The sequence below is a fragment of the Callionymus lyra genome, chromosome 1 (genome assembly GCF_982586985.1).
Source record: "Callionymus lyra chromosome 1, fCalLyr1.hap1.1, whole genome shotgun sequence".
NCBI lineage: Eukaryota > Metazoa > Chordata > Actinopteri > Syngnathiformes > Callionymidae > Callionymus > Callionymus lyra.
The window spans coordinates 26,403,207-26,423,459 of NC_141818.1; the positions used below are offsets into that span (position 1 = coordinate 26,403,207).

Genomic DNA, 20,253 nt, shown 5'->3' on the forward strand with positions numbered 1-20,253 from the left:
ATTTAATCCAAACTTACCAACCCTCAAGGACCTTACGATCCCTAAACTCTGATCTACTAGTTATACCACAAATCTCTAAATGTAGATTCGGAGCCAGGGCCTTTAGTTTTCAAGCCCCTCTACTGTGGAACAAACTACCGGCTTCAGTCCGGAGGGCAGACACCCTCTCTATGTTTAAAAATAATCTTAAAACCTTACTTTTCGATAAAGCCTATAATTAACTTGACTGTTTATCTCTAGCTGTCATAACTAACAAAACTGTTTATCTTAGCTGCTATAGGCTGAGAATGCTGGAGGAGTTTTAGTTTTAGTCTTAGACACCGAGCTCTGTATATCCTTCTTTTCTCGCCGGGGCCGTTCTGGCTTGGCCGGTTCGGGTGTGGGGGTCCGGCGGGTGGGGCCTGTGGGTGCCTTGGGCCTGGTGGTGGTCCTCGGTCGTCCTCGCCTGTGCTCGCCCTCTCGCGCCCCCGGTGGTGGTCCGCCTTCTCGCTGGTGTTTGGGGTCGGCTCTGGTGGTTATCTCGCCTGCCGGGTCCTGGTCTCCCGCAGGTTCCTGCCGCGGCTTGGGCCCCTGTGTCTGGATCTGCTGTGCTAGGTATGTGCCCTCTGGCCTGGCTATTTCATCCAGGGATCCACCTCCAGAGCTGTTGCTGATCCAGGGATCCACCTCCAGAGCTGCCGCTGATCCAGGATCTTCACCACGTCATCAGATCCCGAGTTTTCTCCAGCACCCCCATGGACCCTCCTACACTCTCCTCTTTTCTCTCACTATATCCTCCCTCACTCCTCTCCTTATCCATCTGTCTACCCCCCCATCCTTCCTCCCAGCCGGTCAAAGCGGCAGGCCGTCAACAATGAGTCGGGTTCCGCTCGAGGTTTTTCCTCGCCATTGCTCACTGTACAGCTCACTGTACAGTGTTTTGTTTCTTGCTCTTTGTTGAATTGCTGGGATCTATTTTTCCTTAATCAACTGTAGTCTTATTTCAACTGTATAGTGTCTTGAGATAACTTTGTTATGATAAGACACTTTAAATAAAATTGAATTGAATTGAATTGAATTGAATTATAATTAAACTCCAGAAAATAGTTATTAGAATAATTAACAAAGCTTCCCATTAGCCAAACTACTAATTAATAACTTCTGGTTCTAAATAAAGTCTGACATGAACTGGGGCGCTCAGGGAAGTTTCCATTTCTTTCGATCAAAGAGGTGCTGCATGGAATCCTGCGCCTCAACCAAGCGATCCTGTCCCTCATTGAGAGTTTGGTTATCTCATTAAATCAGCTCAATTCACTTGATGAACTAACAAAGCTTGGGAGCCCACAAACGACATTGGTAGCTCGCTTGAGTACTCTTTCAATGACTCAATTTCAATGAAGACAATTCACTTGTAATGCTGCCTTTCTGACACACTTGGTAATTCACTATTGAGGTTTCTTGTTGTACATGCAGGACATACATAGACCCTATAATTATAATCACCTGTCGTATCGTAGTGCAGCACCGTGCAGCGTCTCTCTCGCTCCAAGCAGAACAATCTTTTTTTCTTTTTGTTCGCCTTATTTCTGGAGCATCCGTGAACATCTACATTTATTTTTGGACCAACATCCTTCGAAGTCGAATCGGGCCGAGGACAAGTCTGGAAAACTTCCCGGTGAGCGTATTCGTCAAACTTTCCCCTCACTATGTCTTATTCTGAATTTTTGTCTGAGTTCCCTGAGTTCTTGACCAGCCTGGTGCTTAAATCAGTTAAAGTGATTATTGTTGGTGACTTTAACATCCATGTTGATATGGTCCATGATAGCTTAGCTAACAGGTTTAACTCTATCCTGGAGTCATTTGGTTTCTCTCAGTATGTACATGAACCAACTCACTGCTTTAAGCACACATTAGACTTTGTCCTAGCATACGGACTTGAAATTAAAAATGTTATTGTCTCTCCTCAAAATTCAGTTCTTTCCGACCATCAATTAATAACCTTTGACTTCATTTTAAATGAGCCAAGTCTACAGAACAGGAGCACTCTCAAAAGATGTCTGTCTGAAAGTGTCGTTACTAAGTTTATGGAAATAATTCCCTCTGTGCTCAGTAAAACGCCTAGCCTCAGTGTGTCAAGAAACTCTACCCATAGTCACCCAGACATTGATAACTTTGTGGGCAGTTTTACAGACTCGTTGCACAATACGCTTGACTTAATCGCACCACTAACAAAAAAGGCTGTTAACAGAAGTAGGCTGAGAATGCTGGAGGAGTTTTAGTTTTAGTCTTAGACACCGAGCTCTGTATATCCTTCTTTTCTCGCCGGGCCCGTTCTGGCTTGGCCGGTTCGGGTGTGGGGGTCCGGCGGGTGGGGCCTGTGGGTGCCTTGGGCCTGATGGTGGTCCTCGGTCGTCCTCGCCTGTGCTCGCCCTCTCGCGCCCCCGGTGGTGGTCCGCCTTCTCGCTGGTGTTTGGGGTCGGCTCTGGTGGTTATCTCGCCTGCCGGGTCCTGGTCTCCCGCGGGTTCCTGCCGCGGCTTGGGCCCCTGTGTCTGGATCTGCTGTGCTAGGTATGTGCCCTCTGGCCTGGCTATTTCAACCCCCCCCCCCCCTCTCCCCTCTATATATCTTCACCCGTCACCGGAGTCTGTATACCTGTGTATTGTCTACATTTGTCCCAAACCCACACCTTTTTATTTCTCTCCCGGAGCCCCAGGGATCCACCTCCAGAGCTGCTGCTGATCCAGGGATCCACCTCCAGAGCTGTTGCTGATCCAGGGATCCACCTCCAGAGCTGCCGCTGATCCAGGATCTTCACCACGTCATCAGATCCCGAGTTTTCTCCAGCACCCCCATGGACCCTCCTACACTCTCCTCTTTTCTCTCACTATATCCTCCCTCACTCCTCTCCTTATCCATCTGTCTACCCCCCCATCCTTCCTCCCAGCCGGTCAAAGCGGCAGGCCGTCAACAATGAGTCGGGTTCCGCTCGAGGTTTTTCCTCGCCATTGCTCACTGTACAGCTCACTGTACAGTGTTTTGTTTCTTGCTCTTTGTTGAATTGCTGGGATCTATTTTTCCTTAATCAACTGTAGTCTTATTTCAACTGTATAGTGTCTTGAGATAACTTTGTTATGATAAGACACTTTAAATAAAATTGAATTGAATTGAATTGAATTGAATTATAATTAAACTCCAGAAAATAGTTATTAGAATAATTAACAAAGCTTCCCATTAGCCAAACTACTAATTAATAACTTCTGGTTCTAAATAAAGTCTGGCATTTTAAAAATGAGTTGACATTTTACATATAAAAACATTAGAAGCATTATTTTGAGTTAAGAATTGAGAACTAATGTTAAATATAGTTGGTTTCATTTCTGTAAGTAAAATAATGAAAGAGGCTGTGTGAAAAAGTTTTGTAGAACATTGGTCAGTTTAAAAATAAAATACATTTAAAAAATAAAAATGAAAGGGTAAAAACATTGAAATGTAAAATACCTAAGGATTACAAGGTAAAATGACTGAAATGTGATTTGTGAATTGTTTTTTGTTTTTCTGCTCTGTATAATTGATATTTGGGGTTATTTCATGCATTACATAGGATTGGAAAATAAGCCTTGGCTTCAGCCTGTTACTTTTTCGATTAAAGAGTTTGTTTAAAGGTATGTGGTGAGAAAATGTTGTTATTATTTTATAATGTAACTGAAAGAAAACTATTCATTCAGAATCACCGCCAGTTTCCACTGTGAAATGCTTAATCAGATTTATTCTGTTACGGCCCAAAATGCCACTCCACCTCTGTTTAATCCTACTTTGACAATAAATTACACCTGTATAGCTCTGTATAGTGTAAATTACACTAGAGACCTGGTTATCGTAGTGCATGAACAACTATATGTCACTTCACTTATGACGTTTCAAAATCGTATTTTTATAGACATGACACTTGCAGAGAAAGGAGGGGTGTGCGCAATGTTTGGTGATCTATGTTGTACGTTCATTCTGAATAAAACCGCCCAGGATGATAGCTTGACCAAAGCCATTGATGGTCTTAAAGCACTCTCAAATGAACTCAAAGAAGACTCTTGGTTGAGTGATATGATGGATAGGTGGTTAGGTAAATGGAAGTCAATAATAATATCTCATTTAATGTCTGTCGCTGTATTTTCAGCACTTGTGATCTGCCGGTGCTGTTGTATTCCTTGTATCAGCTCATTATGTAACCATATTATCATATCTGCAATTGAAGAGAAGACTGCGCCTCCCCCTTATCAGATGGCGTTGTTGACAGATCATGAAGAGTTCTGATAGAATTATTAATCTCATATTTTATTTGATTATTTACCATATACCAGATTTTGTGATAATAGATTTGTTTTAAACTTCAAATATTAAGGTTGACCTCTGGTTTCAGAGGTCAAAGAAGGGATTGAAGATATATCCTTAAATACATCCACATATGTGTATTCATTGATGGGTTGAATATATGTCCTCGTTTTGTGTACTCAATTGTTAACATTGATAATGTTATCTTTTGTTCAGAGTTCAAACATTTCTTGTATTTTGTCTTTCGACTTTCGTCATCTGTGCCTGAACTTTGTATGGACCTTGACGCCACTTTTTCCGTGGTTCTGACTGTGAAAGACATATGTGTTGGTAAAATAATGTTGTAGCCATGTGAACATGCTCTCCTTGTTGAGATAAGAAACGTATACGATTCTAAAGATGTCAAGACACAGAATTTATGGTCTACAGACCTGGTTTGAGATAAGAAGTTTGAAGGAAGACTGAATATTCTTTGTTTAGGTCAGTGTTCAGGTCAAACAACATGTTTCTTGTTCATGAATGAGTCAGATTTTGTATTTAAGGTCTTGTAAGGCCTAACTTTGAAATCATTCTTTGCTATTAATAAATTGAATGATTTAATTCTAAAATGTTACTCTTCCTTGGATCAAATGAATGCGCAGAACTCATTAGGCAGGAAAGAGAATTGAGTCCGCTTCAAATGAAAAGTGAGAAAAGTGACCTAAAATAGAAATGGGCCAGGCGGCATGTTTCTCCACCAGGCGGCGGGCTTGGGGGGGCTTGGTTTGTGGGTAAGAAAGTCAACAAAGTGCCTTAAAATAGAACCAGGGCAGGCGGCATGTTCCCCCACCAGGCGGCGGGCTTGGGGGGCTTGATTTGTGGGTAGAAAAGTGAGAAAGGTTACCTAAAGTTACCTAAAATAGAAATGGGCCAGTGTCATTATAAGTAGTCAAAATGCTAGATCTTGCAGATTCAGACAAAGTATACAAGTAAGTACAACAGCCTCAAGAGCAAAGACTACCTCTGTCTGGTCATGTTCTGCAACAGGTGGATTCGTGTAGAACAGGGGTGGTCTTGTAAGGCCTAACTTTGAAATCATTCTTTGCTATTAATAAATTGAATGATTTAATTCTAAAATGTTACTCTTCCTTGGATCAAATGAATGCGCAGAACTCATTAGGCAGGAAAGAGAATTGAGTTCGCTTCAAATGAAAAGTGAGAAAAGTGACCTAAAATAGAAATGGGCCAGGCGGCATGTTTCTCCACCAGGCGGCGGGCTTGGGGGGGCTTGGTTTGTGGGTAAGAAAGTCAACAAAGTGCCTTAAAATAGAACCAGGGCAGGCGGCATGTTCCCCCACCAGGCGGCGGGCTTGGGGGGCTTGATTTGTGGGTAGAAAAGTGAGAAAGGTTACCTAAAGTTACCTAAAATAGAAATGGGCCAGTGTCATTATAAGTAGTCAAAATGCTAGATCTTGCAGATTCAGACAAAGTATACAAGTAAGTACAACAGCCTCAAGAGCAAAGACTACCTCTGTCTGGTCATGTTCTGCAACAGGTGGATTCGTGTAGAACAGGGGTGGTCTTGTAAGGCCTAACTTTGAAATCATTCTTTGCTATTAATAAATTGAATGATTTAATTCTAAAATGTTACTCTTCCTTGGATCAAATGAATGCGCAGAACTCATTAGGCAGGAAAGAGAATTGAGTTCGCTTCAAATGAAAAGTGAGAAAAGTGACCTAAAATAGAAATGGGCCAGGCGGCATGTTTCTCCACCAGGCGGCGGGCTTGGGGGGGCTTGGTTTGTGGGTAAGAAAGTCAACAAAGTGCCTTAAAATAGAACCAGGGCAGGCGGCATGTTCCCCCACCAGGCGGCGGGCTTGGGGGGCTTGATTTGTGGGTAGAAAAGTGAGAAAGGTTACCTAAAGTTACCTAAAATAGAAATGGGCCAGTGTCATTATAAGTAGTCAAAATGCTAGATCTTGCAGATTCAGACAAAGTATACAAGTAAGTACAACAGCCTCAAGAGCAAAGACTACCTCTGTCTGGTCATGTTCTGCAACAGGTGGATTCGTGTAGAACAGGGGTGGTCTTGTAAGGCCTAACTTTGAAATCATTCTTTGCTATTAATAAATTGAATGATTTAATTCTAAAATGTTACTCTTCCTTGGATCAAATGAATGCGCAGAACTCATTAGGCAGGAAAGAGAATTGAGTTGGCTTCAAATGAAAAGTGAGAAAAGTGACCTAAAATAGAAATGGGCCAGGCGGCATGTTTCTCCACCAGGCGGCGGGCTTGGGGGGGCTTGGTTTGTGGGTAAGAAAGTCAACAAAGTGCCTTAAAATAGAACCAGGGCAGGCGGCATGTTCCCCCACCAGGCGGCGGGCTTGGGGGGCTTGATTTGTGGGTAGAAAAGTGAGAAAGGTTACCTAAAGTTACCTAAAATAGAAATGGGCCAGTGTCATTATAAGTAGTCAAAATGCTAGATCTTGCAGATTCAGACAAAGTATACAAGTAAGTACAACAGCCTCAAGAGCAAAGACTACCTCTGTCTGGTCATGTTCTGCAACAGGTGGATTCGTGTAGAACAGGGGTGGCCAACCAGTCAGAGCCTAAGAGCCACATTTTTTTACTGTGTTACCGCAAAGAGCCACGTCATACACATGGGCACACATGAACATCGCCTCATCCCTTCCTCACACACACACAGACCTCTGCTTAGCCAGATTTATTGTAAATGTCACACACCAACATGATAATGACAGAATTTGACATCTACAGACCACGGATCAGTCATTTTCAACAATGAACATTGTGTGCACTGTCTTACACACACAAACTCTCAGTTCAACCAAGTCCACAAACTAAAATATAATAATTAAAATGTATTTTTTCTCTTACTATGCATGTTGCTTAGTGGGACTTCTGGCATTCCTTGCTTTGAACAAACCTCATCAGATCTGGCTTGTATTCAGTTGTTGCCACTCGAAGTAATTCTTTCACATGGGTGTCAGTCAGAACAGATCGATGCTTTGATTTCACGCGTTTCAGGAAGAAAACACAGACTCACACGTATGTTGACCCAAATATTGACAGTATCTTAAGCGCAGCCCGTTTGACATTGGGGTACTTTTCCATAAAAAATATAAACTCTTCCATTCTTTTAAAAACGTCCTGTGTTCATATTCGTATTTTCGTTTGGCTGTGCATTTTTTCCCTGCCATTTTGAAAGCGAACTTGACACAAATTGTTTACTCAAAAGATCTTGTCCCTACTGGGAAACTTTGCGGTATTTTCATCCGAACACACACATTCAGAAAACACAAACCCAAACTTCGATATGACCGTTAGAGTGATGGGATCGACAGTTCTTTTGATTGTACTTTGGCACTTTGTGCCAACATAAAAACTAAATGTTCTGTAGCAAAGTCTATCATAGAATCTCTCCCACTGGCATGGTCGCAGCTGAGTTCAACTGAACTAAGAAAGGAATGAAGTTCAGTACGTTCACTCAAAAGATCCAGGCCAGGCCTGGTGTAGAAGAACTGTAATAGACTGTAATAGAAAAAAAATGAAAGTTATGAATTTATTTCAGCAGTAATAACTGACTACACAAGTAAGTAAGTAGTAATTTATATTTGTAGAGCGCTTTTCCAGACCAGGGTCACAAAGCGCTTAAACAATCAAAAACAAAACTCAATAAAATATATAAAAGATCAAGATATCACAGGAGTTAAAGAAAATCAAGGAAAAGCCTGCACAAATTAAAATGTTTTAGATCGTTCCAAAGCTTAGGAGCAACTGCCTGGAAGGGTTTCTCTCCTCTGGTCCTGAACCGTGTGCGAGGAACCATAAGTAGATTCTGATCCACAGACCTCAGAGCCCGAGCTGGGGTGTTAGGCTGGATCAGATCACTGATGGAAGTAAGTGATCAGTCAGAGCCTGACTAGAATAACATAAGAACCAGAATTTTAAAGTTGATCCTGAAAGAAACTGGAAGCCAGTAGCCAAGAATTTTAAGGATCGGAGAAATGTAATACAATACAAATAAATAAATAAATGCACTGATCATGCATTCAGAGATAAGCTCTCCATGTTTCCTTCATCCACTGTTTTATAGTGTTTCCCATCTTGTTTACTTCTTTATGCTGGAATTAAATAATTAATGAAATAAACAGAATAAAGTATATTTTTATACAGAATAAAGGTTACAAAAAAACTTTTTGTTTACCCACTATTGGCCCTTATGTGGGTGTTTTTAGTAGAATTACCTTATCACAATATGGCCTAAATTAATATTATTATAAATATAAAGATAGTCTTCATATGTTTGAATTATCCTCAACATCTAGTCACATCCTAAAAGCATTATGACATTAATGTTACATATATTAAACTTTACTCACCTCTTCTCCGTTGTCTCACTGAACTTTCAGTCACTGTCATCAGACATTTCCATATCAAGTCAACTTAAGTTATTTTATTGTCAAATAAAAAAATAACAAAATAACAAAAAACTATTAATTGATAACAATTTGGACAATATTTGTCTTAATCAGGTAGAGGACATTTATCTTCAACGTCACTCACAAAATGGAAAGAGGTGGAACTGGAGTCCTAAATAATGTCTAACAACTTACCGATGGTAGTTGTGGACGTTGTGATGACACAGATTGGGCAAGATGGGGCACCACTTGTATAATATACATATCAATTCAAACAAGAGGTTGTGATTATTCCATCAGAATGAAGATGGATTCAAAATATTTCACAGTTATGAAAACATTTTCTATTTCATCAACATAAACTACACTTTACTAAAAGTTATTACAGTTCTGGTAAGATCAATGAAAAAGCATGACATAAGGGGAAGCTCTGTTGCTGGGTCCTAGCGCCTGTCGTATCACCTGTCGTATCATAGTGGAGCACCGTGCAGCGTCTCTCTCGCTCCGTTTCTCTTTTTGTTCGCCTTATTCCTGGAGCATCCGTGAACATCTACATTTATTTTTGGACCAACATCCTCCAGAGTCGAATCGGGCCGAGGGCAAGTTTGAAAAACTTCCCAGTGAGCGCATTCGTCAAACTTTCCTCTCACTATGTCTCCTCCTTCTCCCTCTCCCTCCTCTGTTCTTTCCTGCTCGGTGTGTCAGATGTTTAGTTACGCTTCGACCTCCTTTAGAGATAGCAGTAGTTGTGTGAAGTGTAGCCTGTTAGCTAGACTGGAGGTGAAACTTGTTGAACTAGAGAGCCGGTTGTGCGCTGTCGAAGCTAAACCGCTAGCTAGCCAGTGCCAGGTAGACAGTGCGCAGCCACATAGCCTAGCAGGTAGTCCTCCAGCAATTCCCGAGCAGCCAGGAAACCAGGGTCGGTGGGTGACTGTTCGTGGGAGCACCACCAACCCCTTAGCGTTTCGAACAGATTTTCTCCACTCGACAAGTCACCGATCGAGGAACCTGCTCTGTTCATAGGCGATTCCATACTTCGGAACGTTAAACTAGCGAAGCCAGCGAGAGTAGTCTGTATTCCTGGGGCCAGAGGGGGCGACATTAAATCAAATTTAAAGCTGCTGGCTAAAGCTAAACATAAATACAGTAAGATAATTATTCATGTCGGCAGCAACGAGATCCGATTACGTCGCTCGGAGGTCACCAAGGTGAACGTTCAGTCGGTGTGTGCATTTGCACGAACAATGTCGGACTCCGTAGTGTTCTCTGGACCCCTTCCCAACATGGCCAATGATGATATGTTTACTCGCTATTCATCATTTAATCGCTGGTTGTCGGAGTGGTGCCCCGCAAATGGGGTTGGCTTTGTTAACAACTGGAAAACCTTCTGGGGAAAACCTGGTCTGCTTAGGAGAGACTGCATCCATCCCACGTTGGAAGGAGCATCTCTCTTGTCTAGCAGTGTTGAGAGTTTTAGTGTAACGTGACAACTCAGAGCACAGATCAGAAGGCAGAACTGCAGTCTTCCACACTCTTCTGCCCTTCTCCCACAACAGCCACCCGCCTTTAACCACATAGAGAGGGTGAATCTGACCCGCTTAATAAAACCAAGAAAAAATGTCAGTAAAAGAGCTGTTAAAGAAAATCTAATTCAAATAAATCGAATCGAATCGGGCCGAGGACAAGTCTGGAAAACTTCCCGGTGAGCGCATTCGTCAAACTTTCCCCTCACTATGTCTCCCTCTCCCTCTCCCTCCTCTGTTCTTTCCTGCTCGATGTGTCAGATGTTTAGTTACGCTTTGACCTCCTTTAGAGATAGCATTAGTTGTGTAAAGTGTAGCCTGTTAGCTAGACTGGAGATGAAGCTCGTTGAACTAGAGAGCCGGTTGTGCGCTGTCGAAGCTAAACCGCTAGCTAGCCAGTGTCAGGTAGACAGTGCGCAGCCACATAGCCTAGCAGGTAGTCCTCCAGCAATTCCCGAGCAGCCGGGAAACCAGGGTCGGTGGGTGACTGTTCGTGGGAGGAATAGTTCCCGGCCAAAGTCAACGGAACACCACTAACCCCTTAGCGTTTCGAACAGATTTTCTCTCTCTTGTCTAGCAGTGTTGAGAGTTTTAGTGTAACGTAACAACTCAGAGCACAGATCAGAAGGCAGAACTGCAGTCTTCCACACTCTTCTGCCCTTCTCCCACAACAGCCACCCGCCTTTAACCACATAGAGAGGGTGAATCTGACCCGCTTAATAAAACCAAGAAAAAATGTCAGTAAAAGAGCTGTTAAAGAAAATCTAATTCAAATAAATCGAATCGAATCGGGCCGAGGACAAGTCTGGAAAACTTCCCGGTGAGCGCATTCGTCAAACTTTCCCCTCACTATGTCTCCCTCTCCCTCTCCCTCCTCTGTTCTTTCCTGCTCGGTGTGTCAGATGTTTAGTTACGCTTTGACCTCCTTTAGAGATAGCATTAGTTGTGTAAAGTGTAGCCTGTTAGCTAGACTGGAGATGAAGCTCGTTGAACTAGAGAGCCGGTTGTGCGCTGTCGAAGCTAAACCGCTAGCTAGCCAGTGTCAGGTAGACAGTGCGCAGCCACATAGCCTAGCAGGTAGTCCTCCAGCAATTCCCGAGCAGCCGGGAAACCAGGGTCGGTGGGTGACTGTTCGTGGGAGGAATAGTTCCCGGCCAAAGTCAACGGAACACCACTAACCCCTTAGCGTTTCGAACAGATTTTCTCTCTCTTGTCTAGCAGTGTTGAGAGTTTTAGTGTAACGTAACAACTCAGAGCACAGATCAGAAGGCAGAACTGCGGTCTTCCACACTCTTCTGCCCTTCTCCCACAACAGCCACCCGCCTTTAACCGCATAGAGAGGGTGAATCTGACCCGCTTAATAAAACCAAGTAAAAATGTCAGTAGAAGAGCTGGTAAAGAAAATCTAATTCAAATAAATCTAAATCAAATAAATACTACCATTGTAGAGGACAGGAGAATTAAATGTGGATTGTTGAATATCCGATCCCTGTCCTCAAAAGCTGCACTAATTAATGAACTTATATCAGATAAAACCATTGACCTATTCTGCTTAACCGAAACCTGGCTGTCTATAGATGATTACGTATCTTTAAATGAATCAACACCACCCAGCCACACTAACTTTAATGCCCCTTGACACTCTGGTCGAGGAGGTGGAGTCGCAGCCATCATCAACTCATGTCTGTCAACCTTTACTAGACCACAATGTGATTTCAACTCTTTTGAAAGTATTATACTTAGCATATCTAATGCAACCTTGAGATCAGGTCAGTCACTTCTCTTTGTTGGAGTCTATCGTCCCCCTGGACCTTATTCTGAATTTTTGTCTGAGTTCCCTGAGTTCTTGACCAGCCTGGTGCTTAAATCAGATAAAGTGATTATTGTTGGTGACTTTAACATCCATGTTGATATGGTCCATGATAGCTTAGCTAACAGGTTTAACTCTATCCTGGAGTCATTTGGTTTCTCTCAGTATGTACATGAACCGACTCACTGTTTTAAGCACACATTAGATCTTGTCCTAGCATACGGACTTGAAATTAAAAATGTTTTTGTCTCTCCTCAGAATTCAGTTCTTTCTGACCATCAATTAATAACCTTTGATTTCATTTTAAAAGACCCAAGTCTACAGAGCAGGAGTACTCTCAAAAGATGTCTGTCTGAAAGTGCCGTTACCAAGTTTATGGAAACAATTCCCTCAGTGCTCAGTAAAATGCCTAGCCTCAGTGTGTCAAGAAACTCTACCCATAGTCACCCCGACATTGATAACTTTGTCGGCAGTTTTACAGACTCGTTGCATAATACGCTTGACTTAATCGCACCACTAACTCAAAAGACTGTTAACAGAAGTAGTCTTGCTCCGTGGTATACTCAGGAAACACGTAAATTAAAACAGGATTCTAAACGACTAGAGAAGAAATGGCGTTCATCAAAACATAATGAATTCTACCAGGACTGGCAGGATAAGTTAAAAATATACAAGGCATCTCTTCGGAAAGCCAGAGCCAGCTACTACTCATCACTTATAGAAGCAAATAAGAATAACCCCAAGTTCTTATTCAGCACTGTAGCCATGCTGACACGGAGCCATCAGTCCATTGAGCAGTCCATCCCTCCTCATCTCAGTAGCAGTGACTTCATGAACTTTTTTAATGAAAAAATTGGAACTATCAGAGGAAAGATTCAAGACCTCCTAGATTCTTCTAATACAACCAGTGCAGCCTCACCGGACACAGACACTATGAGTGATACATATTTTGACTCCTTTCTACCAGTGAGTCCGCGACAGCTGTCCCAGGTTGTTTCCTCCTCAAAGTCCACAACATGTCTTCTCGATCCTATTCCCACATGGCTACTTAAAGAACTGTTCCCCTTACTTAGCACTTTCATACTGAACATTATTAACTTGTCAATGACATCAGGCTATGTGCCTCAGATTTTTAAAGTTGCAGTAATTAAACCTCTGCTTAAAAAACCCACTCTTGATCCAGAGGTCCTCACTAACTATAGGCCTATCTCTAATCTTGTCTTCATTTCAAAACTTCTGGAGAAAGTGGTAACAAGTCAGCTCTGTGATTATCTCCAGGACAATGATCAATTTGAGGTGTTTCAGTCTGGTTTTAGGGAACACCACAGCACAGAGACCGCCCTGGTAAAAGTAAGTAACGACCTACTGATGGCCTCTGATCAGGGCCATGTTTCAGTTCTTGTTCTTCTAGATCTCAGTGCTGCATTTGACACTGCCGACCACCAAATCCTTCTACAGAGGCTAGAAAACCATATAGGCATTTGTGGAACTGCTCTTAACTGGTTTAAATCTTACCTGTCGGATAGAACGCACTATGTACATGTCCACCACCTCTCATCGACACACACTAAGGTCAGCTATGGCGTGCCACAAGGTTCTGTTCTTGGTCCAATACTATTCACAATCGATATGCTCCCACTAGGGGACTTGATTAGAAGACACTCTATAAACTTTCACTGTTATGCTGATGACACCCAACTTTACTTGTCCATGAAGCCAGATGAAAGAAATCAGCTAACACAACTACAGTCCTGTATTACAGATATCAAGTCCTGGATGACCAAAAACGTCCTCCTACTGAACTCGGAAAAGACTGAGGTTTTACTAGTTGGTCCGCAACATCTCAGACAATCTTTAACTAATGATCTAGCTTTACATAATGGACTATCTTCTCCTGCTACTAGCACCACTGTAAAGAATCTGGGTGTATGCTTTGACGAGGACTTGTCATTTAACTCACACATAAAACAAATCTCACGGACTGCTTACTTCCACCTTCGTAACATTTCAAAAATCAGGCACTTCCTTCCTTTAGATGCTGCTGAGAAGCTCATCCATGCTTTTGTAACCTCCAGGCTGGACTATTGTAACTCTCTTCTCTCAGGATGTTCTAAAAAGTCTCTCAGAACTCTTCAGCTCATTCAGAACTCTGCAGCTCGTGTCCTGACTAAGACTAAGAGGCGCGAACACATTTCCCCTGTGCTGTCTTCCCTACATTGGCTTCCTGTAGAATTTAGAATACAATTTAAAATCCTTATCCTAACCGATAAAGCCTTACATGGTCTAGCACCAACATATATTAAAGATTTAATCCAAACTTACCAACCCTCTAGGACCTTACAATACTTAAACTCTGATCTATTAGTTATACCACAAATCTCTAAATGTAGATTTGGAGCCAGGGCCTTCAGTTTTCAAGCCCCTCTGCTGTGGAACCAACTACCAGCTTCAGTCCGGAGGGCAGACACCCTCTCTATGTTTAAAAACAATCTTAAAACCTTACTTTTCGATAAAGCATATAACTAACTTAACTGTTTATCTTTAGCTGCTATAACTAACTTAACTGTTTATCTTAGCTGCTATAGGCTTAGAATGCTGGAGGAGTTTTAGACACCGAGCTCTGTATATTCTTCTTTTCTGCATTACATTCATCACCTGTGCAGTTTAAACCCACACATTTTTATTTCTCTCCCGGAGCCCCAGGGCTCCACCTCCAGAGCTGCTGCTGATCCAGGATCTTCACCACGTCATCAGATCCCAAGTTCTCTCCAGCACCTCCATGGACTCTCCTACACTCTCCTCTTTTTTTTTTTTACTCACTATAATTTCCCTTACTTCTCTCCTTATACATCTGTCTACCCCCCCATCCTTCCTCCCAGCCGGTCAAAGCGGCAGGCCGTCAACAATGAATCAGGTTCCGCTCGAGGTTTCTGCCTTCTAAAAGGAAGTTTTTCCTCGCCATAGCTCGCTTCTTGCTCTCTGTTGAATTGCTGGGATCTATTTTTCCTTAATCAACTATAGTCTTATTTCAACTGTATAGTGTCTTGAGATAACTTTGTTATGATAAGACACTTTACATAAAATTGAATTGAATTGAATAAGCATAACTGCAAACAACTTAATAAATGGCTTTAAATAACTTATATTTAGCATGCAATGCAAATTTTGAATTAATATGGGCTATGGTGGCTAGCGCTAGATTACGCAAGCTAGTGATGTACATTTAGTGAAAAGTACCAAAGAAAACACAGATATGACTTACCTGGGGTGATGCAGTTTGTATTAGTGATGGGATCGGCAGTTCTTTTGACTGTACTGAATAACTAGAATCAGTTCATTAAAAGGATTCGTTCAAAATATTCTTTCAGTTCGTTCGTTCACCAAATCACTAACTCAGTGCTTATGGAGCCCTGACTGCAATTTCATCTACTTCCTGAACGCAGCCAAACAACTTACTAAAAGTAACTTAAAGTATTCAGACCCGAGGTTAACATTCACTGCACTTCAGGGACAATGCCAAAAAAAAAAAAGGACGCCCGGTGCGTTCACGGACAAGGACCAGTACACAGACATTCGTGAGAAATTCAGCAAATAGAGAAGATCTTGAGGTGTGTTCACAGCCGAACATGAATCCTCGTTCACTGAACGAATCTGTCTCTCGCGATTCGCCAACAAACTCCAACATTAAAATATTTCTTTTTTTTTTACCTCTTAAAACTCCAACATTAAAAGATTTCTTGTTTTTTAACCTCTTCAAAACTCCAACATTAAAATAATTCTTTTTTTTTTACCTCTTAAAACTCCAACATTAAAATATTTCTTTTTTTTACCTCTTCAAAACTCCAACATTAAAATATCTCTTTTTTTTACCTCTTCAAAGGCCAACATTAATTTATTTTTTTTTAACTCTTCAAAACACCAACATTAAAAGATTTCTTATTTTTTACCACTTCAAAACTCCAACGTTAAAAGATTTCTTATTTTTTTACCTCTTCAAAACTCCAACATTAAAAGATTTCTTTTTTTTTTACATCTTCAAAACTCCAACATTAAAGGATTTCTTTTTTTTTACCTCTTCAAAACTCCAACATTAAGAGATTTCTTTTTTTTTACATCTTCAAAACTCCAACATTAAAAGATTTCTTTTTTTTTTACATCTTCAAAACTCCAACATTAAAAGATTTCTTCTTTTTTTTTTACCTCTTCAAAACTCCAACATTAAAAGATTTCTTTTTTTCTCTTCAAAACTCCAACATTATTATTATTATTTTTTTACCTCTTCAAAACTCCAACATTCTTTTTTTTTTTTTAACCTCTTCAAAACTCCATCATTAAAAGATTTCTTTTTTTCCCTCTTCAAAACTCCAACATTATTATTATTATTATTTTTTTTCCTCTTCAAAACTCCATCATTAAAATATTTCTTTTTTTTCAAGTCTTCAAAACACCAACATTGAAAGATTTCTTATTTTTTACCACATCAAAACTCCAACATTAACAGATTTCTTATTTTTTTACCTCTTCAAAACTCCAACGTTAAAAGATTTCTTTTTTTTTACCTCTTCAAAACTCCAACATTAAAAGATTTCTTTTTTTTTTTACATCTTCAAAACTCCAACATTAAAAGATTTCTTTTTTTTACATCTTCAAAACTCCAACATTAAAATAAATATATATTCTTTTACCTCTTCAAAACTCCAACATTATTCTTTTTTTTTTGTTTACCTCTTCAAAACTCCAACGTTAATTTTTTTTTTTACCTCTTCAAAACTCCAACATTAAAAGATTTCTTTTTTTTTTCATTTTCAAAACTCCAACATTAATATTTTCTTAATTTTTTTTTACCTCTTCAAAACTCCAACATTAAAAGATTTCTTTTTTTCTCTTCAAAACTCCAACATTATTATTATTATTTTTTTACCTCTTCAAAACTCCAACATTCTTTTTTTTTCTTTTACCTCTTCAAAACTCCATCCTTAAAAGATTTATTTTTTTCCCTCTTCAAAACTCCAACATTATTATTATTATTATTTTTTCCTCTTCAAAACTCCATCATTAAAATATTTCTTTTTTTTTACCTCTTCAAAACTCCAACATTATTATTATTATTTTTTTACCTCTTCAAAACTCCAACATTCTTTTTTTTTTTTTAACCTCTTCAAAACTCCATCATTAAAAGATTTCTTTTTTTCCCTCTTCAAAACTCCAACATTATTATTATTATTATTTTTTTTCCTCTTCAAAACTCCATCATTAAAATATTTCTTTTTTTTCAAGTCTTCAAAACACCAACATTGAAAGATTTCTTATTTTTTACCACATCAAAACTCCAACATTAACAGATTTCTTATTTTTTTACCTCTTCAAAACTCCAACGTTAAAAGATTTCTTTTTTTTTACCTCTTCAAAACTCCAACATTAAAAGATTTCTTTTTTTTTTTACATCTTCAAAACTCCAACATTAAAAGATTTCTTTTTTTTACCTCTTCAAAACTCCAACGTTAAAATATATATATATATTTTTTTACCTCTTCAAAACTCCAACATTCTTTTTTTTTTTTTAACCTCTTCAAAACTCCATCATTAAAAGATTTATTTTTTTCCCTCTTCAAAACTCCAACATTATTATTATTATTATTTTTTTGTCCTCTTCAAAACTCCATCATTAAAATATTTCTTTTTTTTCAAGTCTTCAAAACACCAACGTTAATTTTTTTTTTTACCTCTTCAAAACTCCAACATTAAAAGATTTCTTTTTTTTTTTCATTTTCAAAACTCCAACATTAATATTTTCTTAATTTTTTTTTACCTCTTCAAAACTCCAACATTAAAAGATTTATTTTTTTCTCTTCAAAACTCCAACATTATTATTATTATTTTTTTACCTCTTCAAAACTCCAACATTCTTTTTTTTTTTTTTACCTCTTCAAAACTCCATCATTAAAAGATTTATTTAATTCCCTCTTCAAAACTCCAACATTATTATTATTATTTTTTTTTTTTTCCTCTTCAAAACTCCAACATTAAAAGATTTCTTTTTTTTTTACATCTTCAAAACTCCAACATTAAAAGATTTCTTTTTTTTTTACATCTTCAAAACTCCAACATTAAAAGATTTCTTTTTTTTTACCTCTTCAAAACTCCAACATTAAAAGATTTCTTTTTTTTTACATCTTCAAAACTCCAACATTAAAAGATTTCTTTTTTTTTTACATCTTCAAAACTCCAACATTAAAAGATTTCTTCTTTTTTTTTTACCTCTTCAAAACTCCAACATTAAAAGATTTCTTTTTTTCTCTTCAAAACTCCAACATTATTATTATTATTTTTTTACCTCTTCAAAACTCCAACATTCTTTTTTTTTTTTTAACCTCTTCAAAACTCCATCATTAAAAGATTTATTTTTTTCCCTCTTCAAAACTCCAACATTATTATTATTTTTTTTTTTCCTCTTCAAAACTCCATCATTAAAATATTTCTTTTTTTTCAAGTCTTCAAAACACCAACATTGAAAGATTTCTTATTTTTTACCACATCAAAACTCCAACATTAACAGATTTCTTATTTTTTTACCTCTTCAAAACTCCAACGTTAAAAGATTTCTTTTTTTTTTACCTCTTCAAAACTCCAACATTAAAAGATTTCTTTTTTTTTTTACATCTTCAAAACTCCAACATTAAAAGATTTTTTTTTTTACATCTTCAAAACTCCAACATTAAAAGATTTCTTTTTTTTTACCTCTTCAAAACTCCAACATTAAAATATATATATATATTCTTTTACCTCTTCAAAACTCCAACATAAATTTTTTTTTTTACCTCTTCAAAACTCCAACATTAAAAGATTTCTTTTTTTTTCATTTTCAAAACTCCAACATTAATATTTTCTTAATTTTTTTTTACCTCTTCAAAACTCCAACATAAAAAGATTTCTTTTTTTCTCTTCAAAACTCCAACATTATTATTATTATTTTTTTACCTCTTCAAAACTCCAACATTCTTTTTTTTTTTTTGCCTCTTCAAAACTCCATCATTAAAAGATTTATTTTTTTCTCTCTTCAAAACTCCAACATTATTATTATTATTATTTTTTCCTCTTCAAAACTCCATCATTAAAATATTTCTTTTTTTTTACCTCTTCAAAACTCCAACATTATTTTTTTTTCTTACCTCTTCAAAACTCCAACATTATTTTATTTTTTTTTTTACCTCTTCAAAACTCCAACATTAAAAGATTTCTTTTTTTTTTACATCTTCAAAACTCCAACATTAAAAGATTTCTTTTTTTTACATCTTCAAAACTCCAACATTAAAAGATTTCTTTTTTTTTACCTCTTCAAAACTCCAACATTAAAAGATTTCTTTTTTTCTCTTCAAAACTCCAACATTATTATTATTATTTTTTTACCTCTTCAAAACTCCAACATTCTTTTTTTTTTTTAACCTCTTCAAAACTCCATCATTAAAAGATTTATTTTTTTCCCTCTTCAAAACTCCAACATTATTATTATTATTTTTTTTCCTCTTCAAAACTCCATCATTAAAATATTTCTTTTTTTTCAAGTCTTCAAAACACCAACATTGAAAGATTTCTTATTTTTTACCACATCAAAACTCCAACATTAACAGATTTCTTATTTTTTTACCTCTTCAAAACTCCAACGTTAAAAGATTTCTTTTTTTTTTTACCTCTTCAAAACTCCAACATTAAAAGATTTCTTTTTTTTTTTACATCTTCAAAACTCCAACATTAAAAGATTTTTTTTTTTTACATCTTCAAAACTCCAACATTAAAAGATTTCTTTTTTTTTACCTCTTCAAAACTCCAACATTAAAATATATATATATATTCTTTTACCTCTTCAAAACTCCAACATTATTCTTTTTTTTTGTTTACCTCTTCAAAACTCCAACGTAAATTTTTTTTTTTACCTCTTCAAAACTCCAAAATTAAAAGATTTCTTTTTTTTTCATTTTCAAAACTCCAACATTAATATTTTCTTAATTTTTTTTTACCTCTTCAAAACTCCAACATAAAAAGATTTCTTTTTTTCTCTTCAAAACTCCAACATTATTATTATTATTTTTTTACCTCTTCAAAACTCCAACATTCTTTTTTTTTTTTACCTCTTCAAAACTCCATCATTAAAAGATTTATTTTTTTCTCTCTTCAAAACTCCAACATTATTATT

The 20,253-nt window shown here is 38.0% G+C and overlaps 1 pseudogene; it reads left to right on the forward strand.

Annotated features, from left to right (window-relative positions):
- The first annotated feature begins 9,380 nt into the window (after positions 1–9,380).
- On the forward strand, positions 9,381–10,216 carry LOC148088658 (uncharacterized; annotated as a pseudogene).
- Positions 10,217–20,253: the final 10,037 nt, after the last annotated feature.